The sequence below is a fragment of the Chelonus insularis genome, unplaced genomic scaffold (assembly GCF_013357705.1).
Source record: "Chelonus insularis isolate UGA/USDA-ARS -01 unplaced genomic scaffold, ASM1335770v1 contig_89_pilon, whole genome shotgun sequence".
Taxonomy (NCBI): Eukaryota; Metazoa; Arthropoda; class Insecta; order Hymenoptera; family Braconidae; genus Chelonus; species Chelonus insularis.
This window is the reverse complement of record NW_023276777.1, coordinates 54,929-81,993: the sequence shown is the minus strand read 5'-3', so window position 1 is coordinate 81,993 and position 27,065 is coordinate 54,929. Positions and strand designations below refer to the sequence as shown.

Below are 27,065 nucleotides of genomic sequence, written 5' to 3'. Positions count from 1 at the left end.
TGTTAGAAAATTGGATCAATACCTCTCATTGTTAATGAGCTAATGACATTTTATTTATTTTAAACTCATTTCTTTACTGCATCAAGTTTAATGTCAATACTATTAAAGTCATATTCTATTATTTTATCAGTAAATTAATGTCTGTTTTGTGCTTCATACTTGTTGAAAATAAAACAGTAAAAATCACTGAGAATATTTATTGTTTAATTTGTAGAGTGTACATGATAGTTCAGTACTGTAGTTCTTGGTGTTAATGATTTTTTTTGTTAAACTTATTATAATTATTTTAAAAATTTAAACCTGAAAATAAATTATATTATACTCTCTACAAATTAAACAATAATGATAATTCAATTGACTTCAGAATAAGTAAACATTTATTTATTTTTCCAATGTCGTTTACTTCCTGACTAGAAACTTAATGCATTCAACGTTTTTTTTGTTTTGATTATGATCTTGACTTATATCATTTTATGCAATAAAACTTCAAATTTTTCAATAAAGTTTTATAAAAGTACTTTTAAATTGCGCAGAATAGGCAAGAAATTACTTTTTTTTCAACTTGAATTAAAAATAATTTTAGCAAAATAAAAAAATGCTGACTTTTTATTCATCTTTACGTTTTTTAAAGTCATTAATAATTTTTATTGATCAGTATTTATAACGATAAGATTGCTTACAAAAATAGAGTTGGAGCAAGTAATTTATAAATAATTTAATAATATCCTTCATTTAAATGAACTATTTAATTTAATTTGAAAAATTTAGTCAAATTAAAAAATGATGTAGTCGTGAATGTATAATTTTTAAAATTCTAATAAAACTATTCTTGTCTGTTACAGTTTTTTGACTTTGAGTGAATGCAACTTTCTTAGGAGAACTTAAAGGTAAATTCACATCGTTTATTTAAGAACAAAAAAGATACAATTAATAGCCAAACGATTATTATTATTAATTAGCTTTTCATAAATACAATTATGTTATAATTTATAATTCTGTCGTGAAAATTGAAAAACATCAACTCAACATTAAAAGCACAAAAAAGAAATTATAATTAAGTAAGATTGTCAATAATAGTCATATGGCTTACAACTATATATTATATCCTATTTTTTCTCATGGTCAAGAAAATGTCAATTTACTCTGATACAATTTTTTTCACAATCTTACTTAATATAATCCAACATCAGGAGCTGAAATGCTTCAAGAACTTAATATAAAATTTATTCTTTAATTCAATATAATAAATTCTTTAATAAATGTTTTAGAACAATATACGTTCATTAAATAAATAAAATAAATTTCATATAAATAAAAATCCTACATAACTTGGAGCTTTACCCTGTAGAAATAAAATAGCTGGATTTGCGAGAAGATGAATTACCTTTACAATAATTCATGATTACCAAGGCGGAGAGGTCATTAAAATAAATGATACAGCACGTGGTGTGTTGAGTGATCCGTTGTTCTTATAAAGATTCTAAGAATGACAAGCGTTAGAAGACCCTTATTATTTGTAGTCTAATGGTTTGTATCGCACCTATATACACAAAGTACCCATCTTTTTGATGCCACTCCTATAATATGCATGCATACGTAAATATAAAAATACCATCTGTCTCATCCTTTTTCCCAGTTAAACGACATCATTGAACGACCATCCCTTAGGTCCCCCGCGATTAACCCACCTCTTTGAACTCTTTATAAAAACATTTGAGACCTGTGGGTTTTAGGCGTGGGTGGACCAGACTCTCATTTATTATGCCAGCTAACAGACACTTGGAAACCCGTCTGAGATTTTCGGGTGGTCTACTGCCGCGCTTTTTGAATTCCTTAGAAAGCGGTAGAACTTCTTTTCCATTTTTCTTCGTGCTATTTATCGTTGATCCGACCTTATTAGAGCATCAGGAATCTCATGGTTATTGTATGAATATGTTGAAGAAGATCCATAAAATGCCAAATATTGCAATTCTTCTAGTTTTCGGTCACGTAAATTGATGAAAGAAATTTTTGGAAATATTTTAACATACTTTGAAATATTTGTTCAATATCATTCTGTGGATTAGAATGAAGCAAGTTGCTAGCAAATACATCTTGACTGATCAAATACATAACTGAATACTATGTAACTATTGTATTTGATGGACGTTGTAGGTACTCATTGCTTGTCTCGACTATTGGATGATGGCAAACTACCATCAAGACTCTATTCATGGTGGACCTTGTTATCGACCTCATACTCGGTTGCTCTGGCAACTCGTGCAGATAAAAGTCGTTGTAGTTCCTTCTTACTTTATCCTTTTTTTGTCCTAGGAATTGCGCTTCTAAATTGCAGGAGCACATTTGCGAGGGCCATTGACAAAAAAAAATATTAATCGTGATAGGATGAAAACTGGAGTTCAATTCAACAACTCCATTAAACAGGAAATAATAGAGAAAGTTCTCACTTCGACCCAACACTAGGCACATCCAATCAGCCATGTCTCATTGATGAAATAGGGTAGGACTCCTAAAGTATAACAATAGATTTTTGCAAAAATATTATAAAGCGTTCTGGAATTAGCTCTTAACATACAGGTTAAATTAATCAACGTTTGTATGAAAGTTTTTTTTTGTAATTTATTTTTTATAAAAAAGTTTTTTAAAACTCTAAAAAAATCCTCCACTTGGAGGTTTTTTTTTCACTTCAGTACCAGTCGTAACTTTAAAATAAGACTTATTGTATTTAAACAATGTTGAATTTATTTAATAAAATTGTAAATGGCTCCAAACAACACTTTGCTCAACTTTCTGTTTGAATTAAATCGTTTATCTTTAAATAAAAAATGATTTTTTACGTTAATTAAATAATTAATTACAATTACTTAACAAAATATTCGTTCCATGTTACTAACATTTTTTTCATTACACGTGCGGGATAACTGCTCGGTTACGGCACGAGTTTCCAGGCGGTAATTCACCGATTGACCACTCTAGGCCTACAGATAATAAAACACGGGAAATTTTAAATAACGCACGGATGTCTAACACCCTTTTCTTATTACGATATCGCATGTTGAACATCTGTTCAACACTTTTCAGGTGTCAAACTTGCTTCGCTCGTGTGTCTAACACTGCCACCATGGGCAATCGGCTAGTTACCGTCCTTGTTGTTTAAAATGCTGTTTTTTGTTCAATGAAAAGATTTAAATTGAAGCAAGAAAATTAAAAACCATGTATCTAATGGTACATTCAATTTATTTTCATTTATTCTGTTACAATGTCGAAATTATTCTATACGTCACCGATGTTTCTCTATTCTTCAATTGTGGGTATCCGTTCCGCCAGATTTTTTTACATGTATAATTCTCTAACTATTATTCTCTTTTTAGTCTTGCATATTATTCGATAAAAACAACTTGTCATTTTACTGCTGCCTATCTGAATATTTAACTGTACACTGTTTTACTACCAAAGTACTGTCATCACATGAGATGTTCACTGCACAAATCACTAAAACTTACTGCCTAAAAGCGTTTTGGCAAGCCTTCTCATACCGTCGTCCGTCAGTGGAGAGGATTTTGAGATGAAAATTCATTGGTGAAAATTAGCAAGAGTAGGGGCGGCAGGTAGAGTGGACCCAATCATTCAGGAGCCTCAAATTTACAATAGACAAATTTCGTCAATCGGCTTCGGGGACTGGAGGGGATGATTTTAAACTGGTAAATTATTGGTGGAAGACAGTAAGGTGGGAAGATGAGGTGGAGTGGACCCCATTATTGGTGAATCCCATTATCTTCATAGAGGGGTGCTGGTATACGTAAAGGAGGCTATGTTGGAAGGGGTACTAATAAAATTCCTGGGAATCGTCAAAAGATAAAAAAGTGGTAAAAATTATAAAAATTTACATTTCTAATTATAGAAATTTACATTAATATGTATTTATTTATATTCTTGAAACAAAGTCAATTCTCTCATTGTTTATGTGAATTACTTAATAGAACTAAATTTTATTCTTACCTATTTTATTTTTGATCACTTTTTGTACGTACAATTCTATTAATTGGGGTGTCTACCCAAAAATCTGAATTAGAAATTAATGGAGTGTTAATTTTAAATCAAACTGAATCTATATGTACATACTCGATGTTAGGTATTTGAGGATCTGAGACTTTTGATAGAATTAAATTTCATTCTTAATTTGATTATGAGCATCTAGCTCTAATTGTACCCGAACTAATAGTTAATTTTAAATCATTGTATATTATCAACTATTTCCTCTTTTAGAGATATTGTAGTCATGTTCAATGATTACTAACTAACATATCAATTTTTTTGTATAAATTGCTTTGAATTGTTTATAAATATTTGATAATTATTCATTTTTCCACGTATTACATGAAAATGAATTATAGATAGTCATCTTTGTCACTTCTCCAACGATAGCTTGATTCGCAAGATCACTAAAAATCAGAAAAAATGTATGTTTTTTAGGGAAACATGTTTAACATTGTTTTAATAATAATTTCTAGAGATTCATTTCCAGCATTTTACTAAATTACTGAATAAACTTTTCTATCTCATTAATAAATCTGTAGAAATATGATCGTCAATTAATTCTACTTCATCTGATGAATTATTCAGATCACCAGAAACTCAACTAAAAATTTATTTTTGCTAGTTTATAATAATTCAGGTATTGAAATGACAATTCTCGAAAATATTTGAACCAAAAAAAATTTTGAGTAATTGTATTAGTAGTGTACTCGAACTTTCTCGCTGTTGACGACAGGTATTTGAAATAGGATTAGCGAACAGTCACGTTCGAACATGTCTCCCAAAAGAGAAATGCAGGTGTGCAGGTAAAAGATGAACTAGCAAAAGGGTCGCGACAATATTTATTTCCATTCAATAAGTGCAATAAATTTTTCTGGCGTCTGAAGGATTATAAAGGTGTACGGTTTAATGCGGGTTATTACCCGTACTTTCGGTAGTACCTTCGGTAATTTTTATAACCATAATTCGTGGGTAACTAAACCAGAATCTGATGACCAGTTATTTAATGGTCACATATTTCTACTTGAAAAGTAATGAACGTAAATCCTATATACCTATTATTGAATATTATCCAGGTTGAATCATCAACTTCAATGTCTGGAAATCATCTCCAAATTTATTCCATACACTAAAGAACGATTCATCTTTATTCAATATATTAATTCATAGTTGAAATACTATATTAGCTATCAATACATGTTATTATTAATGTTTTTTTTATAATAATTCCGAAAAAGTTACTTTTATATTCATATTTGTATTGTAGTCTCGTTTTTAGTTAGTGGACTTGTGTACTTCTCACGGGTTGTGTACTTGCATGTTATTAATACTAAACAGGATTAAATTATGCTAGTCATAAATACAATAAGTGCATCAACAATTGTGGAGTAAGCCACGTATACCCTTTACATTTATGCGTGTACATTTTTTGCTAGAAGTTGATGTACAAATCATCAAATACAAGATATTGTTGCTGGTTATTTGATTGCAGTGGATTATATATTTGTGCATACCATAATATATGGATAAACAAACTTATCGAAGCAAAAAAAAAATGTTACAACAAAAACTGTCAACACGTAAATAACACTACATTTATACTATAATCTGATAGAGTTGACCATTTTTCACGCAAAGTCTGCAACTAAATCCAACAAAACTGACTCCTTCGTTTATTACTATGAGATTTCCCTGATGATAATAATCTGCTAAACTTACGTTTAAAACTTGTTAGAATTAAAGTCAACTTACCAGCATTTTTTTCACGTAATATTACTAAAAAAATGTCAACACATTTATACTACAACCTGATAGAGTTGACCATTTTTCTCGCAAAGTCTGCAACTACATTCAATAAAACTGACTCCTCCGTTCATCACTATGGGATTTTCTTGATGATAATGAACTGCACAAACTTACTTTCAAAACTTGTTAGAATTAAAGTCAACTTACCAGCATTATTTTTTTATACCATAATGTGATAGAGCTGACCTTTTCTCCCTCGAAATCCGCAACTAAACGAAATCCAAAACTGACCCCTTCGTTTATTAATGATTAGCACCAATGTGTCGATTCTCCTGATGATGGTGATGTTTTTTTTCTATCATACGTCAGACAGGACCTGGAAATCTGTTTCATAACATCTTTAACAATTAAAACATACAAATACTTCTGAACCATTATTCTAAACTAACTTGAGTAATTGGAGCCTCTGTTAAATACTTAATTAACTTTAGATGGGAATCAGAAAATTAAAAACCATGTATCTAATGGTACATTCAATTTATTTTCATTTATTCTGTTACAATGTCGAAATTATTCTATACGTCACCGATGTTTCTCTATTCTTCAATTGTGGGTATCCGTTCCGCCAGATTTTTTTACATGTATAATTCTCTAACTATTATTCTCTTTTTAGTCTTGCATATTATTCGATAAAAACAACTTGTCATTTTACTGCTGCCTATCTGAATATTTAACTGTACACTGTTTTACTACCAAAGTACTGTCATCACATGAGATGTTCACTGCACAAATCACTAAAACTTACTGCCTAAAAGCGTTTTGGCAAGCCTTCTCATACCGTCGTCCGTCAGTGGAGAGGATTTTGAGATGAAAATTCATTGGTGAAAATTAGCAAGAGTAGGGGCGGCAGGTAGAGTGGACCCAATCATTCAGGAGCCTCAAATTTACAATAGACAAATTTCGTCAATCGGCTTCGGGGACTGGAGGGGATGATTTTAAACTGGTAAATTATTGGTGGAAGACAGTAAGGTGGGAAGATGAGGTGGAGTGGACCCCATTATTGGTGAATCCCATTATCTTCATAGAGGGGTGCTGGTATACGTAAAGGAGGCTATGTTGGAAGGGGTACTAATAAAATTCCTGGGAATCGTCAAAAGATAAAAAAGTGGTAAAAATTATAAAAATTTACATTTCTAATTATAGAAATTTACATTAATATGTATTTATTTATATTCTTGAAACAAAGTCAATTCTCTCATTGTTTATGTGAATTACTTAATAGAATTAAATTTCATTCTTGACTATTCTTTTCTTTATTGCTTTTTGTGTTTACAATTCTTTTTACTGGGGTGTCTACCCAAAAATCTAAATTAGAAACTCATTTAGTGTTAATTTTGAAATAAACTGAATCTATATGTACATACACTATGTTAGGTATTTGAGGATCTGAGACTTTAAATCTGTAGAAATATGATCGTTAATTAATTCTACTTCATCTGTTGAATTATTTAGATCACCAGAAACTCAACTAAAAATTTTTTTTTGCTAGTTTATAATAATTCAGGTATTGAAATGATCATTCTTGAAAATATTTGAACTAAAAATATTTTGAGTAATTATATTAGTAGTGTACTCGAACTTTCTCGCTGTTGACGACAGGTATTTAAAATAGGATTAGCAAATAGTCACGTTCGAACATGTGTCCCAAAAGAGAAATGCAGGTGTGCAGGTAAAAGATGAACTAGCAAAAGGGTCGCGACAATATTTATTTCCATTCAATAAGTGCAATAAATTTTTCTGGCGTCTGAAGGATTATAAAGGTGTACGGTTTAATGCGGGTTATTACCCGTACTCTCGGTAGTACCTTTGGTAATTTTTATAACCATAATTCGTGGGTAACTAAACCAGAATCTGATGACCAGTTATTTAATGGTCACATATTTCTACTTGAAAAGTAGTCAACGTAAATCCTATATACCTATTATTGAATATTATACAGGTTGCATCTTCAACTTAGCTCACAACCATAAACATTCAAATACTTCATTGTCATGGCAAAAGATATTGGATTATCCTGGACTTATCATATCTGTGCCAAGTCTTCCGTTGAGAAACAGAAAGATTATTCGAGAAATGAGTTTCCAAATATGTTTTTAATATGCAAAGGTTCTAAAACAGTTTTGTTGAAGATTAATGTTTGATTTGAACCCGAGTCAAAAATGACAGCCTGGTTCAAATCTACAAAACTTATACATCTACTAATTCTGCTGGTAGACTTAGAAGAATAAAATCAGTACTTAGGGTCATTTATTTATATAGAATTAAAAGTCTGGTTTAAGCCTCAATTCGTCACGAATGTCCCTTTTTTCCTTGCAGCGATTTAAACTAGGTTTTTGAAACACTGTTAAACATCTACAAGTTCAGTGCATGGGAAACTGAAATCCTGGTTCAAGCCTGATAGGTCTGTTTAAAAAAATTTGAAATTCACAAATTGACTATTATTATAATTATTAATTAATATTTAAAAGTTATTTAAAAATTTTCGTACATAAAGTTGTAAGATCATAACGTTAGATACAAAAACTTAAATATAATTTATAAATATTAATCAACAATTACTATAGTAGTCATTTTGTTTGAAAACATTAAAAAATACCTTTCATAATGGCTTTTTCCATTTATTTTTAATAAATTTTCAACATGAAGACAATTGTTAATAATGAAAATAAATTATTTTATTCTTTATTTGTGGTGCTCTTTACTTTTTTAGCATTATCTTTCTTCTTTTTTCTCAGATTCCCTGAATAATTTATTTATATATTCAATATAATCTGATTTTTTGATTTGATCATCTTCAGAAAAATACGCATTTAACCATTTTGTAAACAAATTATAATTCAGAATATTATTAATGCTAAGCAGAAATTTACGACCAATATTATATTGAAAACTTCACTCACCATAGAGAGCTTCGAACAATTCAGGGTCAATTCTGGGTCGATCACCAACTCCTCCGAGTGCACAATAATTTTTAAGTTTTTTACCATATATTTCCATCAGAGTAAGTTTGACTGTATATTTCCAATCTAGTGATGACTGAGTCTTACTTTTCTTAATAATGTATGCTGCTGTATCAGATGATCGATATATTTCGTGGTTGGCACTAATTTTTGTATGAGTTTGCAAATTTGCAATAAAAAATTCTTCAGGCAACTAAATAACATGAAGTAAAAATAAATTATTGAATAATTAAACTTGGTAAAACATATGTTTCATAAGAATTCCACCATTTTATGATTATAATTGATACGTCTTTTCGATTTTGCACGATTGAATTAATATTTTTATTTTTAGATGAGAAAATATAGAACTTAGAGACCTTAACCAGTATTCCAAAATATCTAAAGTACTGATTTAAGTCTTCGAAGTGTAAAAGTAGACTTTGGAGATTTTAACAAATAACAAAATGTTGGGCGGCATATTCATTATCAAAGGAATTGAGGCTTTGAAGATTCGAACCAGGCCCATTATTTCGACTCGGGAAGAGATCTGTAAAATTATTTAACCTGTACAATCCATTTCATGACGACCTAATAAAATAATCGAAGCAAAAATCGTAGCACGTCAAAGTAATAAGTAAAGTTAGAAAAAGAAGAGAAACTAATACATATGCAATCAAAGAAAGAAATAGTGTGCTTTTTGAAGAGATCTCGGAACTATTTGTACTTTTTATATGCAACTGAGGAGGACCAATGCATACGTAATGATCTGAAAACCTCGTTATCAAAAATTGGCGAGAGTAAAAACATACGTTTTGTATGTTTAATATGTAGAGAGTACGTTAAGGTTTAGTTTTGTAATTTTTGGTGTTGTTGATTTTTTGTTAAACTTATTATAATTATTTTGAAAATACAATCTGAAAATTAATTATATACTACTCTTTACAAATTAAACAATAATGATAATTTAATTGACTCCAAAATAAGTAAACATTTATTGATTGTGCAATTAATGTAATAGAACTGTTTGAATTAGTTTTATTGTATTCATTGATTCTGCTATCAGTTTTATTACTTTTACTTTTTCATTGTTCAAAAGTAAAAAAAATGTCTACGTAATTATTTTTCTAACAACGAAATGGAGGAAAAATTACTCTAGCCACTGCAAATCGTAGTATTTTATTTCAATGCACGTGAAGAGTTTCAACATGATGTTTCCTATTTCATTAACATCTTAGCTATTTTTTAAACATTTCCAGGTACATTAAAGGTGACTACAATGCAAATCAAATGGGTAACGCACTTTGAAAACATTTAAATGCATTGAAATGGAAAATTTGGAAAATATCTTCCTTGAAGATTTCATATGATTTTATGACATTTAATATTATCATATGTAATTCATTAATGCTTCAAAAATCTATGTTTAATTGTACTTTTTTATTTATGCAATACCGTAGTGAAGAATTTTAAAGTTAGAAGTCAATTTAGAACTTGATTAAAAAAAAGAAAATACTTTCTTCTGCAAAAGAAGTTTTCACCGTGGTAAAAAATTTTTACTTCAATAAATATTTGGTTTGTGATAATTATAATATTCTAGTTAGAACAAAAGTTGGTCTATTTGTAACCCAAAATTGGATCGAAACTGGGTAAATGAATCTAACATAGAGCCAAGAATAATCCTAGATCATTGGCTCCTCGTTAAGGTTTCTAATCATCATGATAACCAGGGCTAGAGTCTTCGTACCTTGATGTAATCAATGAAGTCTTTCAGCATATTAATTTCCATTTGAAAATATAATATAAATATAAATTGACATACCTTTAACCAAATTCATCAACATACCTGGAAAATGAAGATAAGTTCCAATGACTCAGAATAATATCTTATGTATCATAATCACAAACTTCAAATTTCCAAAAAAAAACTTAATAAAATTTAAATTCTAGTTTATTTTTTATATCACTCTTGTGTATATTAACTTGAGTCGAAAAATAGGTAGTGTATTTTTAATCTTAAACAGACTTAAATTAGACTAAAAATTTTATTTTGAACTGTTGGACCTTAAATTTTAATACCATCACCTAGACAGATTTGAATTAATTTTTATTTTCAAATTTCTAAAATTTAGATTATTTTTGATATTAATAGTATTGAATTCTCAGCTCTTAAATAATTTAAAATTATCTGAAAATGACACAAAATTGATATTCCCGAACGTTCAAGAAATTTTTTTTGGATTATGACAGTCATTACAAGGTCATCTGAATCCTATATTAAAATAGCTAGTCTTCTTATTTTTTTATTAGTTATTTTATAATAACGGCTCTATCGAATTCGTTCAAATTTTTTTCAGATCTTCTTTATAATAATATCTTTCGAATTAATGGTTCAACGGGGTTTGTGTGTTTTAATTGTTAAAAATGTTATAAAAGAGATTTTCCGGGTCCTGTGATACCAATAATAAGAGAATAATAACCTGCATCATAGGGAAAATCAATACAGTTATTGTGTGAGTGTGGTGGTTTAAATGTAAGTTACAGCAGATCATTACCATTGTAGCGAAGGATACGTCATTTACCAGAAGATAGTGTTGGTCACAGCTAGTCAATCGACTTCTTCCACATATGCAATTGTGTACAAGAACAGGTTATTGATTCGCAGATTCATAGTTTAGATTATAAGAGATACCATGTAAAAAAACGCGCCTAACATGTTACCTCTGGGGTGGTGTGTCCAAGCAATGCAATGGGACTGACTCCTTCGTCCATCACTATCGGATTTCCTTGATAATGATGATCTACTCATTAATTCAACACTTTTGTAATAATTGGGGTAAACTCACTTACATCTTCTGCACTTTAAGCACACAAAGACCTCGGAACCATTAATCTAAATGATTTGATCAATCAAAGCACCCGTACAATACTTAATTAACTTTAGTAGGAAATCAGGAAATTAAAAACCCACTATCTAATGGTAATTTAATTTATTTCAATTTATTCTGCTACAAAGTAGAAATCATTCTCAACTTTACTTATATTTCACTATTTTTCGATTGTGGACATTCGTCTCACCAGATTATTCACTTGTTACATTTACTGAAGATTGTTCTTTTTCTCATTTTTGTATATCATGTAATAAAAAAACTTGATATCATACTACTACTTATTTGACAATCTATCTTTACACTGTTTCACTACCAAGCTGCTGTCATTACACGTTGCATCTACTGAGCACACCGAAACAAGTTATTACTAACTAATAGAAGTCATTAATGATCCACATGAAGAGACGTTTATTGCCCAAATCACTAAAACCTACTGCCTAAAAGCGTTTTGGCAAGCCATCTCATACCGTCGTCCGTCAGTGGAGAGGATTTTGAGATGAAAATTCATTGGTGAAAATTAGCAAGAGTAGGGGCGGCAGGTAGAGTGGACCCAATCATTCAGGAGCCTCAAATTTACAATAGACAAATTTCGTCAATCGGCTTCGGGGACTGGAGGGGATGATTTTAAACTGGTAAATTATTGGTGGAAGACAGTAAGGTGGGAGGATGAGTTGGAGTGGACCCCATCATTGGTGAATCCCAACATCTTCATAGAGGGGTGCTGGTATACGTAAAGGAGGCTATGTTGGAAGGGGTACTAATAAAATTCCTGGGAATCGTCAAAAGATAAAAAAGTGGTAAAAATTATAAAAATTTAACAATTGGAATGCACTCCAGTACTTCAAATTCTATAAAAATACGTCAATTTCTCAATTGTTTATGAAAATGGCTTAATAAAAGTCAATTTCATTCTTGACTATTATTTTTCTGATTACTTTTTGTATTTGCAATTCTTTGTACTGGGCCGGCTAACTGCTTGATTTGCAAGATCGCTAAGGATTAGAAAAAATATATGTTTTCCAAAGAAACATGTCTAATATTATTTTAATAATAATTACTGAAGACTTATTTCCAGCATATTACTCACTTATTAAATAGACATGTAGTAATATGATAATAAATTAATTCTACTCCATGTATTGAATTATTCAGATCACCAGAAACTCAACTAAAAATTTTTTTTTGCTAGTTTATAATAATTCAGGTATTGAAATGATAATTCTTGAAAATATTTGAACTAAAAATATTTTGAGTAATTGTATTAGTAGTGTACTCGAACTTTCTCGCTGTTGACGACAGGTATTTAAAATAGGATTAGCAAATAGTCACGTTCGAACATGTGTCCCAAAAGGGAAATTGCAGGTGTGCAGGTAAAAGATGAACTCGCAAAAGGGTCGCGACAATATTCATTTCCATTCAATAAGTGGAATAAATTTTTCTGGCGTCTGAAGGATTATAAAGGTGTACGGTTTAATGCGGGTTATTACCCGTACTTTCGGTAGTACCTTCGGTAATTTTTATAACCATAATTCGTGGGTAACTAAACCAGAATCTGATGGCCAGTTATTTAATGGTCACATATTTTTACTTGAAAAGTGATGAGCGGAAATAGTCTATGCCTATTACTGAATTTTTTTCTGGTTGAATCATCAACTTCTATTTCTGAAAATCATTTCCAAATTTATTCTATACACTGAAGAACGATTTATTTTCATTCGATATGTTAATTTACATTTAAAATACTATATTAGCTATCAATACATGTTATTATTAATGTTCTTTTTATAATAATTCCGGAAAAGTTACTTTTATTTTCATATTTGTATTGTAGTCTCGTTTTTAGTTAGTGGACTTGTGTTCTTCTCACGGGTTGTGTACTTGCATGTTATTAATACTAAACAGGATTAAATTATGCTAGTCATAAATACAATGAGTGCATCAACAATCGTGGAGTAAGCCACGTTCACCTTTCACAGTTATGCTTGTACATTTTTTGCTAGAAGTTGATGTACAAATCATCAAATACAAGATATTATTGCTGGTTAGTTGATTGCAGTGGATTATATATTTGTGCATACCGTAACATTTAGATAAACAAACTCATCGAGGCAAAAAAAAGATTTTACAACATGACATATATATAGGCATGTTTGTTTGAAGTATGCATTCACGTGCTATGTTCAAGTGGATAAATCTTCAGTTACCTTTAGTTCTTCACCAGTAAATATAGTTCTTGTGTCTTTCTTAACCGCATCCTGAAGATATAAAATATAAACAAACTACAAGATTGTAAAAACAACAATTACAAAAGCATAGAAATAAAAATGAATTGTCCTCATTTCTTTCACTTTTTTATCATTACCTTCATGCGGAAATTTTTGTTACTTAACGGGAAATAAGAGAAGTGTTTATGGTACTATTAGGACTCAAGAATTGCAAGTTATAAAATGGGTGCATTCTTTTCGATATCTCTTTGTCGACTTGTTGGTTGAGGTTGTTAGCCTTGTTTAAAATCACCTCTTTATTAATCGTTCACAGTGAAGAATATTTTTTTGTATTTAAATTGTCGTTTTTTAACGCTAATTCCATCGTCAATTTCTGGGTTGATAAAAAGGTATTCTTATTGGTCTGAAGTTTAAATATCACACAAAATGTAGCTTCTTGTTTGAAGGTGATGGAAATTATTTAAAAATGATCAATCAACTGTCGCATAATCTGAATAAACCATTACCAAAATCAATTCTGTCACTTCCTTTTGTTATAAAAAAAACTGTACGAACAATTTTATGCAATTTTTTGATATTATTAATCATTGATTCTACTAAGAATCGTAATTACTAAAAAGTCATTCTTGATTGTTCTTAACATTCATTCTTTTAATGTTCTCTGCCATGTACTTGATGTAATTAAAATACATTCTTTAAAACTAAGGAGGTTTATTACGATTTCCTTTTCATAGTAATAGATTAATTAAGAGTTGCTGATATGAATCTTAAGGGTCTTCCTAACAGATTTCTTTGATGTAATATTTGGTACTTAAATTTAAACTTGATTTTAAAGCAAACTATTTTTAAAATAAGCTGAACAGTTTGTAATGTAGATTGCATGCAGAGTTCCAAACTTTGTTTCACAACTCACGAATTTAAACTTTGTGAACCGGATTAAGAATAAAATCGGTTACTTTTAAAAACTAACTTATAGTTGGAAATCCTGGAAAAAATAAAAACGTTCTACCATACATATCATAAAAATACATAAGCTTATCAATTTTTTTGTCTACATGAATACAAATCGCTTTCATCGTTGCATATTTTACTAAAAATTAGTCATTTTATACAATACTTTAATTAATAAATCTAAGACAATTGCTTTTTTTTTTTTAATTTTTGTTGTGAATAGTACTTTGATGTTTAAAATGAATCTAGAATATTTCTTGAAGTGAAAAATATCGTAATCAGTTCAATATGTTCAACTTGAACTTTATGATTGAACATTGTTTTACTTTAACATTGAACAATCTGTTTCAAGATTGTCAAGTATCCTTGACTTATTTCGAATATCACATTAATTCTTGGCACAAAATTTTGTGTGTTGATGTTTGACTCTAGTTCAAGAAAATGAATGACTATTATCACAAATGTAAAAGAATGAAATAAATATCACTTTGAAATATATTTAATTGTTCAAAAGGTGAATTGAAAAACCTTAATAATTGCAAGTAAAGCTATTTTTCGATAAGATGTATTAAAACATAATAAATAGTCATGAATAATTTAAAATTATTTGATTGATAAATCGCCAAGTAATATTCTTTTGTTTCATGATTTTGATAGTTCAGAGTGGCGAAAATTGGTATCATAATTCAAGCACGTCCTTAGTAAATTAGAAATAGAAAAGTATATTTCATTAAATTCATATGTAAATGCATTTAATCACAAGCTTTTAGTCGATAGCTTTTGGTAGATGTTTAATGACAAGGTGACTGTAGTTCTAGACATGTTAAATTTGAAATTCGTGAATTAGAAAGAGGATTTAATGCCGATAATCGCTCTTCACACGTTGATCGGAAATGTCCGAAAAGACATAAATTAAATTGGTCTGTGTGTAATTCACTCAATAAGATGGATTCATTAACTTACAGCAAAGATACGAGAACCTAATGGATCTTAAGAGCATGTATTGCTGCTACATAAGAGCAAGTAATAGAAACTCTAGGCTATCGGAAAGCATCTTATTTTCTCTCTGTTTAGTCTTCTTGAAGCTTAAATTTGCCTAAACACACCACCCCAGAGGTAGAAAGCAAGGCGCGATTTTTTTACATAGTGTCTACTGTAAAACTAAACCATAATTCTACAGATCAATTACCTTGTCTTGTACACAATTCAATATGTAAAAAAAGTCGATTGACTACCTGCAACCAACACTATCTTCTGGTCAATTACGTACACTTTGCCACAATGATAATGAACTGCACAAACTTACTTTCAAAACTTGTTATAACTAGAGTCAACTTACCAGCATTTTCTTGACCTAATATCACTGAAAAACTGTCAACACATTTATAACACTACACTTTTACTATAACCTGATAGAGTTGACCTTTTCTCCCTCGAAATCCGCAACTAAACGAAATCCAAAACTGACCCCTTCGTTTATTAATGATTAGCACCAATGTGTCGATTCTCCTGATGATGGTGATGTTTTTTTTCTATCATACGTCAGACAGGACCTGGAAATCTGTTTCATAACATCTTTAACAATTAAAACATACAAATACTTCTGAACCATTATTCTAAACTAACTTGAGTAATTGGAGCCTCTGTTAAATACTTAATTAACTTTAGATGGGAATCAGAAAATTAAAAACCATGTATCTAATGGTACATTCAATTTATTTTCATTTATTCTGTTACAATGTCGAAATTATTCTATACGTCACCGATGTTTCTCTATTCTTCAATTGTGGGTATCCGTTCCGCCAGATTTTTTTACATGTATAATTCTCTAACTATTATTCTCTTTTTAGTCTTGCATATTATTCGATAAAAACAACTTGTCATTTTACTGCTGCCTATCTGAATATTTAACTGTACACTGTTTTACTACCAAAGTACTGTCATCACATGAGATGTTCACTGCACAAATCACTAAAACTTACTGCCTAAAAGCGTTTTGGCAAGCCTTCTCATACCGTCGTCCGTCAGTGGAGAGGATTTTGAGATGAAAATTCATTGGTGAAAATTAGCAAGAGTAGGGGCGGCAGGTAGAGTGGACCCAATCATTCAGGAGCCTCAAATTTACAATAGACAAATTTCGTCAATCGGCTTCGGGGACTGGAGGGGATGATTTTAAACTGGTAAATTATTGGTGGAAGACAGTAAGGTGGGAGGATGAGTTGGAGTGGACCCCATCATTGGTGAATCCCAACATCTTCATAGAGGGGTGCTGGTATACGTAAAGGAGGCTATGTTGGAAGGGGTACTAATAAAATTCCTGGGAATCGTCAAAAGATAAAAAAGTGGTAAAAATTATAAAAATTTACATTTCTAATTATAGAAATTTACATTAATATGTATTTATTTATATTTTTTAAAACAAAGTCAATTCTTTCATTGTTTATAAAAATTACTTAATAGAATTAAATTTCATCATTCTCGATTATTCGTTTCCTGATTACTTTTTGTACTTACAATTTTATTTACTAGGGTGTTTACTTCTAACTAACTACTTAATTCTAACCTGGTTTTTAGCATCCAGCTCTTATTGTACCTGAACCAATAGTTTATTTTAAATTGTTGTGTATCGTCAATTATCTTCTGTTTTAGCAATTAGTAGTGTACTCGAACTTTCTCGCTGTTGACGACAGGTATTTAAAATAGGATTAGCAAATAGTCACGTTCGAACATGTGTCCCAAAAGAGAAATGCAGGTGTGCAGGTAAAAGATGAACTAGCAAAAGGGTCGCGACAATATTTATTTCCATTCAATAAGTGCAATAAATTTTCCTAGTGTCTGAAGGATTATAAAGGTGTACGGTTTAATGCGGGTTATTACCCGTACTCTCGGTAGTACCTTTGGTAATTTTTATAACCATAATTCGTGGGTAACTAAACCAGAATCTGATGACCAGTTATTTAATGGTCACATATTTCTACTTGAAAAGTAATGAACGTAAATCCTCTATACCTATTATTGAATATTATCCAGGTTGCATCTTCAACTTAGCTCACAACCATAAACATTTAAATACTTCATTGTCATGGCAAAAGATATTGGATTATCCTGAACTTATTATATTTGTGCCAAGTCTTCCGCTGAGAAACAGAAAGATTATTCGAGAAATGAGTTTCCAAATATATTTTTAATATGCAAAGGTTCTAAAACAGTTTTGCTGGAAATTAATGTTTGATTTGAAGAGATCTGTCAAATTATTTAACCTGTACAATCCATTTTATGACGACCTAATAAAATAATCTAAGCAAAAATCGTAGCACGGCAAAGTAATAAGTAAAATTAGAAAAAGAAGAGAAACTAATACATATGCAATCAAAAAAAGAAATAGTATGCTTTTTGAAGAGATCTCGGAACTATTTGTACTTTTTATATGTAACTGAGGAGGACCAATGCATACGTAATGATCTGAAACCTCGTCATCAACAATTGGCGAGAGTAAAAACATACTTTTTGTATGTTTAATATGTAGAGAGTACGTTAAGGCCTAGTTTTATGGTTTTTGGTGTTGTTGATTTTTTGTTAAACTTATTATAATTATTTTGAAAATACAATCTGAAAAGTAATTATATACTACTCTTTACAAATTAAACAATAATGATAATTTAATTGACTCCAAAATAAGTAAACATTTATTGATTGTGCAATTAATGTAATAGAACTGTTTGAATTAGTTTTATTGTATTCATTGATTCTGTCATCAGTTTTATTACTTTTACTTTTTCATTGTTCAAAAGTAAAAAAAATGTCTATGTAATTATTTTTCTAACAACGAAATGGAGGAAAAATTACTCTAGCCACTGCAAATCGTAGTATTTTATTTCAATGCACGTGAAGAGTTTCAACATGATGTTTCCTATTTCATTAACATCTTAGCTATTTTTTAAACATTTCCAGGTGCATTAAAGGTGACTACAATGCAAATCAAATGGGTAACGCACTTTGAAAACATTTAAATGCATTGAAATGGAAAATTTGGAAAATATCTTCCTTGAAGATTTCATATGATTTTATGACATTGAATATTATCATATGTAATTCATTAATGCTTCAAAAATCTATGTTTAATTGTACTTTTTTATTTATGCAATACCGTAGTGAAGAATTTTAAAGTTAGAAGTCAATTTAGAACTTGATTAAAAAAAAGAAAATACTTTCTTCTGCAAAAGAAGTTTTCACTGTGGTAAAAAATTTTTACTTCAATAAATATTTGGTTTGTGATAATTATAATATTCTAGTTAGAACAAAAGTTGGTCTATTTGTAACCCAAAATTGGATCGAAACTGGGTAAATGAATCTAACATAGAGCCAAGAATAATCCTAGATCATTGGCTCCTCGTTAAGGTTTCTAATCATCATGATAACCAGGGCTAGAGTCTTCGTACCTTGATGTAATCAATGAAGTCTTTCAGCATATTAATTTCCATTTGAAAATATAATATAAATATAAATTGACATACCTTTAACCAAATTCATCAACATACCTGGAAAATGAAGATAAGTTCCAATGACTCAGAATAATATCTTATGTATCGTAATCACAAACTTCAAATTTCCAAAAAATAACTTAACAAAATTTAAATTCTAGTTTATTTTTTATATCATTATTATGCAGTGGTGGTAAATTCTTTATTCCCACATGTGTGTTCGTTTCCTAAACAAGCTTCCAACAACAGACAACATGATGCATCGTCATTGATGTCATGATGCAGTTCATTAAAGTCATATATATTTGGTAATTGGCGTTATGATCCGTGGAAAAAAAATCGCCGACAAAATAGCCTGGGCCAAAATATCTTTGAGACAGAAAATTCTTAAGACAAATTATCCTTGGATGAAATATCTTCATACAAAATATACTTACAACATAATATCTAGACTATGAAGTAAGTAAATACTGAACATATTTTTATCATTGCATTGAATAATATTAAAATATTTAAATTCAACGCGTGACATTTCAGCTATATTGCAGTGTCGTCATGGGATATTTTGTTAATATACAATTAGTCGATGTGATAATTACGCCATCATTCGGATTTTTTTTATACTACTACTAGTTTGTTCTTTAGTAGTAGCTTGTGTAGTGTATATTATATTATTCACTCTAAAACGCTCAATTACATCGTTTTTTGTTTGATCATTCGTTGTTTGATCTTTTCAGTATTATTAGTGTATTATATTTTCTATCTGAATTATTAGTTTATGTATTTATTGACACGATGCCATTAAAATTTATATTATCAGAAAAACAAAAGAAATTGTTACTTTATGACGGCTTTTTATACTCCAAAAAATCAGTTAACAAAACAAATATATCATGGCGTTGTGCTTCAAGATTTAATTGTAACGTTTTAATTCATACATATTCTGAACTAAAAACTGGTAATTATTCGGTGATTTATCATTATTTTTATTTTTTTTTATGAGTGATCCATATTTAATCGTTGTTTAGGAAACGAAGCACGAGCATGCCAGTGATATTGCTGCAGTTCAAATGAAGATGATAATTGCTCAAAAAGCACGAACAAATGATTCGAAATCAGCTACTATAATTACTCAAGCATTACGTGGTGTGCTATCACCTGTTTCGGCTTTGTTGCCTAATCTTTCATCCATAAGTCGAACAGTAAATCGTATCAGAGCTAAAGAAAACCCTCAACTCCCGGCTGTATCATCACGTTGTAAATTGGTATTATTAGAAGAATTTAAATATACTCACACTGGAGAACTATTTTTATTATATGATAATGGTTGTTCAACGAGGAACAATTAAACAATTCAAGCTCATCCAAATTGATTACAACTTTTGAGATGTCACTTAAACTTTCTAACCATTTTTTCTTTTCATCTCCTTTCATGTCAATACGGTTTCGATCTTTGAAAAGTACACGAAGAATATATGGAAGTTCTTCATATGGTATTGTCCTCATATGGTATTGCCCAGATTTCCATGGAATGCCATGATAATTACGTATCAGCCACGAATTTATGCGTTCATATTTTTCAGGTAAATGTTTCCACTGATATGGCGGTTTGAAAATTAATACTGAAATGTCTTCCATACCATTACTATTATTTTGGATTGTAATAGTCGCCAATTCTTTTACTAAAAACCGATTATTTGGCTGCTTGAAACCTTGAACATCCAATATCGTCTCCATGATGCACGTAAAATTTGTACACATGCCGAAAATGTAAAACCCAGTTGAATAGTTTTACGGTAAATCATCTATTTATATGTTCAGCCCCACGTATTGAAATTATAGCATCTACTTTTATTGTTTGATTATTACAACGATTGGCTATAAAATTATATTTTGTAGGATTTTTTTTTACATTACATGTAATTTTTGTTAGTCTGAAATGTTCAGCAAGAATGATGAAACATCATGCCCCCCCCCCTCTCCTCAAGATATTTCTTGGAAAATCGGGCGAGAATTTACATGATCTCAGGGCTGATTCACAGCCTTGGCATGTTCTAAAAATTTTTAGCGGGGGATGATGAAACATGATGTAAACGTTTTAGACGCATGTTTTAATTCATGATTGCATCAAAATTGAAACATTCTGGAATCTTACCTACTTACTATAATCCAACATCAGGAGCTGAAATGCTTTGAGAACTTAATATAAAATTTATTCTTTACTTCAAAATAATAAACCCTTCAATAAATATTTTCAAACAATATACATTCATGAAACAAATAAAATAAATTTCATATAAATAAAAATCCTTCATAACTTGGAGCTTTACCCTGTAGAAATGAAATAGCTGGATTTGCGAGAAGATGAATTACCTTTACAATAATTCATGATTACCAAGGCGGAGAGGTCATTAAAATAAATGATACAGCACGTGGTGTGTTGAGTGATCCGTTGTTCTTATAAAGATTCTAAGAATGACAAGCGTTAGAAGACCCTTATTATTTGTACTCTAATGGTTTGTATCGCACCTATATACACAAAGTACCCATCTTTTTGATGCCACTCCTATAATATGCATGCATACGTAAATATAAAAATACCATCTTTCTCATCCTTTTTCCCAGTTAAACGACATCATTGAACGACCATCCCTTAGGTCCCCCGCGATTAACCCACCTCTTTGAACTCTTTATAAAAACATTTGAGACCTGTGGGTTTTTAGGCGTGGGTGGACCAGACTCTCATTTATTATGCCAGCTAACAGACACTTGGAAACCCGTCTGAGATTTTCGGGTGGTCTACTGCCGCGCTTTTTGAATTCCTTAGAAAGCGGTAGAACTTCTTTTCCATTTTTCTTCGTGCTATTTATCGTTGATCCGACCTTATTAGAGCATCAGGAATCTCATGGTTATTGTATGAATATGTTGAAGAAGATCCATAAAATGCCAAATATTGCAATTCTTCTAGTTTTCGGTCACGTAAATTGATGAAAGAAATTTTTGGAAATATTTTAACATACTTTGAAATATTTGTTCAATATCATTCTGTGGATTAGAATGAAGCAAGTTGCTAGCAAATACATCTTGACTGATCAAATACATAACTGAATACTATGTAACTATTGTATTTGATGGACGTTGTAGGTACTCATTGCTTGTCTCGACTATTGGATGATGGCAAACTACCATCAAGACTCTATTCATGGTGGACCTTGTTATCGACCTCATACTCGGTTGCTCTGGCAACTCGTGCAGATAAAAGTCGTTGTAGTTCCTTCTTACTTTATCCTTTTTTTGTCCTAGGAATTGCGCTTCTAAATTGCAGGAGCACATTTGCGAGGGCCATTGACAAAAAAAAATATTAATCGTGATAGGATGAAAACTGGAGTTCAATTCAACAACTCCATTAAACAGGAAATAATAGAGAAAGTTCTCACTTCGACCCAACACTAGGCACATCCAATCAGCCATGTCTCATTGATGAAATAGGGTAGGACTCCTAAAGTATAACAATAGATTTTTGCAAAAATATGATAAAAAGTTCTAGAATTAGCTCTCAACATACAGGTTAAATTAATCAACGTTTGTATTTTTTGTTCATCATCTGAATAATCCTCGCGAGATTTGAAGTTTGCCGCTAATTATGCGGACTTTGATCAGTCGGTAAAATAGAAATAACATTAACTAGAGGTTGGCTCGATTTTACTTATGGCAAGTCGGTAAATAAATGACTACTTTTATCGAACCTCCCCGTGGATCAGTATTTTAATTTAACGTTATAGTCCCGTGCTAAAATGGCGGATCAAAAAAATAATAATGATAATGATGATTCTATTTACAGTGGTTTCGGCACAATGATAAATACTTTAAACAATATAAGTTTTTTGTATCGAGTAAAACACAAGCAAAATAAGTAGCTAGATGTAGTTATAATTATTATAAAAATACAGTAATTAAATGAGAGTACTTCGGTTTTAACCCAGATCACAATAATAATACTTCGCGTTTATCGCGATCTCAGACACACACGGCTTTTATGTCGCGTTTCACACCCACACAGACCCTAGTAAGACGACGGAGAGGTGAAATGCTCACGCCCTACGTTGTCCTTTCCAGAACGCCAATAAATGGTTGATTTGGCGTAGTGAAATGCTCAAACAGGCTTGACTGGCAGATACGATATCGTGTTGCGCCAAATTTTCCAGTATATAAATTTATTTTCCGGCACAAAGTGCGCGTTACAGATTTGCCGTCGCCACCTAGTAGCTCAACAAATTAAAGTCTTTCTCTATAACAGAAAGGAATTGGCACTTACAATTTCCTTTCACATTCACTGGCAAAATCTTTCGTGATGACGAAGGAGTAAGTATGCCATTAAATCCAAAATTTATCATTCATCTACAAATGTAGTTCTCAAATGTAAATCAACACTTAACAAAATCTCCATAATTTCTAATTAAAATAATTAAACGAATTCGTAACAACAAATTGCTATGATCACGGAGAAATGACTAATGGATTTCCTTTTAGACCATAATTAGTTAGAAATAAAGCAAGAGTGAGAACAGGTAAACATGTTAAAAAGGATAAAGATATACTTTTTTCACTATAATGTGATTTTCATAATTCGATAATAACTAGTTACTTGGAATTTGATATTCAATTTTAATAACAACCCTATCAGTGATTTTTTTCTCGACAATTAGTTTTCCTTCAACGATCTTTAGATGCATATTACAACCTTGTCTACATGACGTTATCGAGTAAATAATAATTCATTGCGTACTACTCGTGTAATTTTCATGATTACGCATTTGATCATACAACGTCATATCTCTTTCAAGTACTGGCTCTTTAATAAAATGCATTGCGTCTAGGCGTTAATTATGGCGCCTGAGGGTGTTACGAAAGCAATATTTCATTCTCGTAATCGACCAAAAACGACCACTCCATTAGAGATATATTCTTTTCTTGTCTTTATCCAATCCCACTTGTAACATCCATTCAAGCGAAATTCCACCAGTTCTAGAGATAAAAATGTCTTGGAGACGTCGAAAAAAATTAAACTTTCTTGTTTTTTATCCTGTATGGAAGGTGTCTTAGAATGTCCCGCCTTCCCCTGCAGCCACGGGGCCATTGTACAGGGTCCGTTTGCACAGTAAAGGCGGTCGTCTATGTCTTAGGCCTGCAGGTTCCCTAGGTTCCCAAGTTGCCTTGGTTCCCTTCTGAGCCCCGGTTTTCCTCAGCCTTAGGTAGGCAAGATTTATAGGCCTGGTGCAACACTCTCAGGTCACCCCAATTGCCACAAGAAATCGTCCTACCCTCGGAGATTCTACCGGTTACCTCAAGGGTCCTGGTTTCAGACTCAGCAGTGTCACCTGGTTCCCCAAGGGCATCGTGGCGGCAAATAGCACTTTTTGTACTATTCAGTCATCAGCACGATAGCTTACGCCTTTGACTGCCCTCTGAGAGGCCTCCCGCTCATCGTGAAATAATTAGGTTTAAAATACTTTTCAGTTTTCTAGAGTATTCATATGCAAAGACATTTCTGAGCTTTTCCAGTAGCCAAAAGCTTCCTCATTATTACAGAATGCTACCCAGCCGCTATCTGATTCATTCAAGAAGATTTCAACACTGAACTGATTGTATTTGAGAGGATTGTAACCTGTTTCTATTTGATTCATCCACCATAACATGTCCCCCTTCAGCTCTATGGGTAATGAAATAACCTGTTCATAACTGCAACTAAACTAAAAACGTGATTCTATACAATAAAAGATTTCTTAATAACTAATCGTCCGTTAGTCAAATTAAAGAATAAGAATTAAAATTTCCATCTTCAATTCCCTTTCCGTCCTTCTTTTTCATCAGGAGGAACCACTGGGAAGAACCAAAAGAACCCAAAGAGTAGGAAATACCAAGAACTGGAAGGTCATGGAACTAAACAAAATAAAAGTTCCTCCCAGAATCGAAGTTCTTTAAAAATGTCATTTTTAATCATAAATTCAATGTTCAATTAATAATTAGGTTGAATGGTCACATTTCATGGAATTAATTCTCTAAATATATTCCAACTTCGCATCCTTTTTTTAAACAAAAATCCGACTCTCAAATAAATGATTCAATATCATTAAAACAATCAATTCAATTCCACCTTGCGCAAGGAATTTTCAAAAATAAGTTCAATAGCTTCTGCTCACTGTGCAAACTAAATTATTAAAAATTGGTCTCACAGTTACGCATACTATCCGAACAAAAATATTAGGATACCATGGACATCTAGTACCTCACTCTGCTTCACTTTGACCAATAAATGAAGAAAAGGATTCCAGCACAATGACTCCAACCGTGTATATCCTACAGTAACTCCACGAGAACGCTCCAGGACAGACATTGTGAATTTAAATCAACAATCAAATGATCAATGAGAGCCAACATTCTCAGACTAGAAGTTACAAAAACCCTGAATTCAACAGAAATTAAGAATCCAGAAAGAGTCAAAATAACTAATCATCTTCATAAGGAGCGAGTCTATTCACATGAACAACTTTCAAACGACCATTCGGAATTTTATGAATTCGAAATACATCATTAAGTTTGTTTTTGATAATATAAGGACCTTCCCACTCACATTGAAGTTTTGGACACTTTCCTTTAACTCTTTTAGGGAAAAATAACCAAACCTTTTGACCGACATCAAAAGAAAGAATATTAGATTTCAAATCATACATATACTTGAGTTTTTCAGATTTAATTTGCAACTTATCCCGTACATTATCATGAACAATCTTTAATTGTTCACGAAGATTAAAGACAAAATCAGTTATAGAATTATCCTCAAAAGAATTATCTGAAGGATTAATTCCTCTAAGAAGATCAATAGGCAACCTTAATTCACGACCTAACATCAATAAAGCTGGAGAATACTCAGTAGTTTCATGTTTTGAAGAACGATAAGCCAACAAAAATAAAGAAATCCACTTATCCCAATCTTTTTGATTCTTACTAATAAATTTGGACAAATATTGAAGAATAGTCCTATGCAACCTTTCAACTAAACCATTTGATTGAGGATGAATAGGTGTGGTTCTTGTCTTCTTAATACCAAAAAGACTCATGACCACCTTAAAGATTTCAGATTCAAATTCTCGACCCTGATCAAAATGAATTTCAATAGGAACACTATATCTACAAAATATTTGAGTTACTAAAGCCTCAGCAATAGTAGAAGCCTGATGATTAGGCAGAGGAATCGCCTCAGGCCATCTAGTAAAATAATCTGTAACAACAAGTAAAAATTTATTTCCAGAAGAGGTTTTAGTAAGAGGACCAAGAATATCAATGGCAACCCTTTCAAAAGGAGAACCAACATTATAAATTTGAAGTTGACCACAAGACTTTTTATGGAGACCCTTTTTAGCGAAACAAACTTTGCATTTTTTACACCAAATCTTAACATCTTGCTTAAGAGTTGCCCAGAAAAATCGTTGACGAATTCTTGAAATCGTTTTATTAATACCAAAATGACCACCAGAAGGAGAATGATGAGCCTCATGAATTATTTTATTCACTTTAGCTCGAGGAATGACAACCTGAAAAATAACATGAGAAAGATTTGGAGCTTCCCAACGTTTAACTAAAACACCATTTTTCAATTCTAAAGAATTCCAATAAAGTAAATAAATTTTAAAAGTAGAATCCAAATGTGAAACATCATTAAACTCGGGAACTTCATTT

The 27,065-nt window shown here is 31.2% G+C and overlaps 1 long non-coding RNA gene across 1 annotated transcript in view; it reads left to right on the top strand.

The window, feature by feature from the left end:
* Positions 1 to 27,065, top strand: part of LOC118072221 (uncharacterized) — a 68,181-nt gene that overhangs the window by 32,819 nt on the left and 8,297 nt on the right. Inside the window, exon 2 of the long non-coding RNA XR_004690995.1 lies at positions 843 to 887. This is a non-coding gene — a long non-coding RNA (uncharacterized lncRNA). The remainder of the gene's footprint in view (positions 1 to 842; positions 888 to 27,065) is intronic.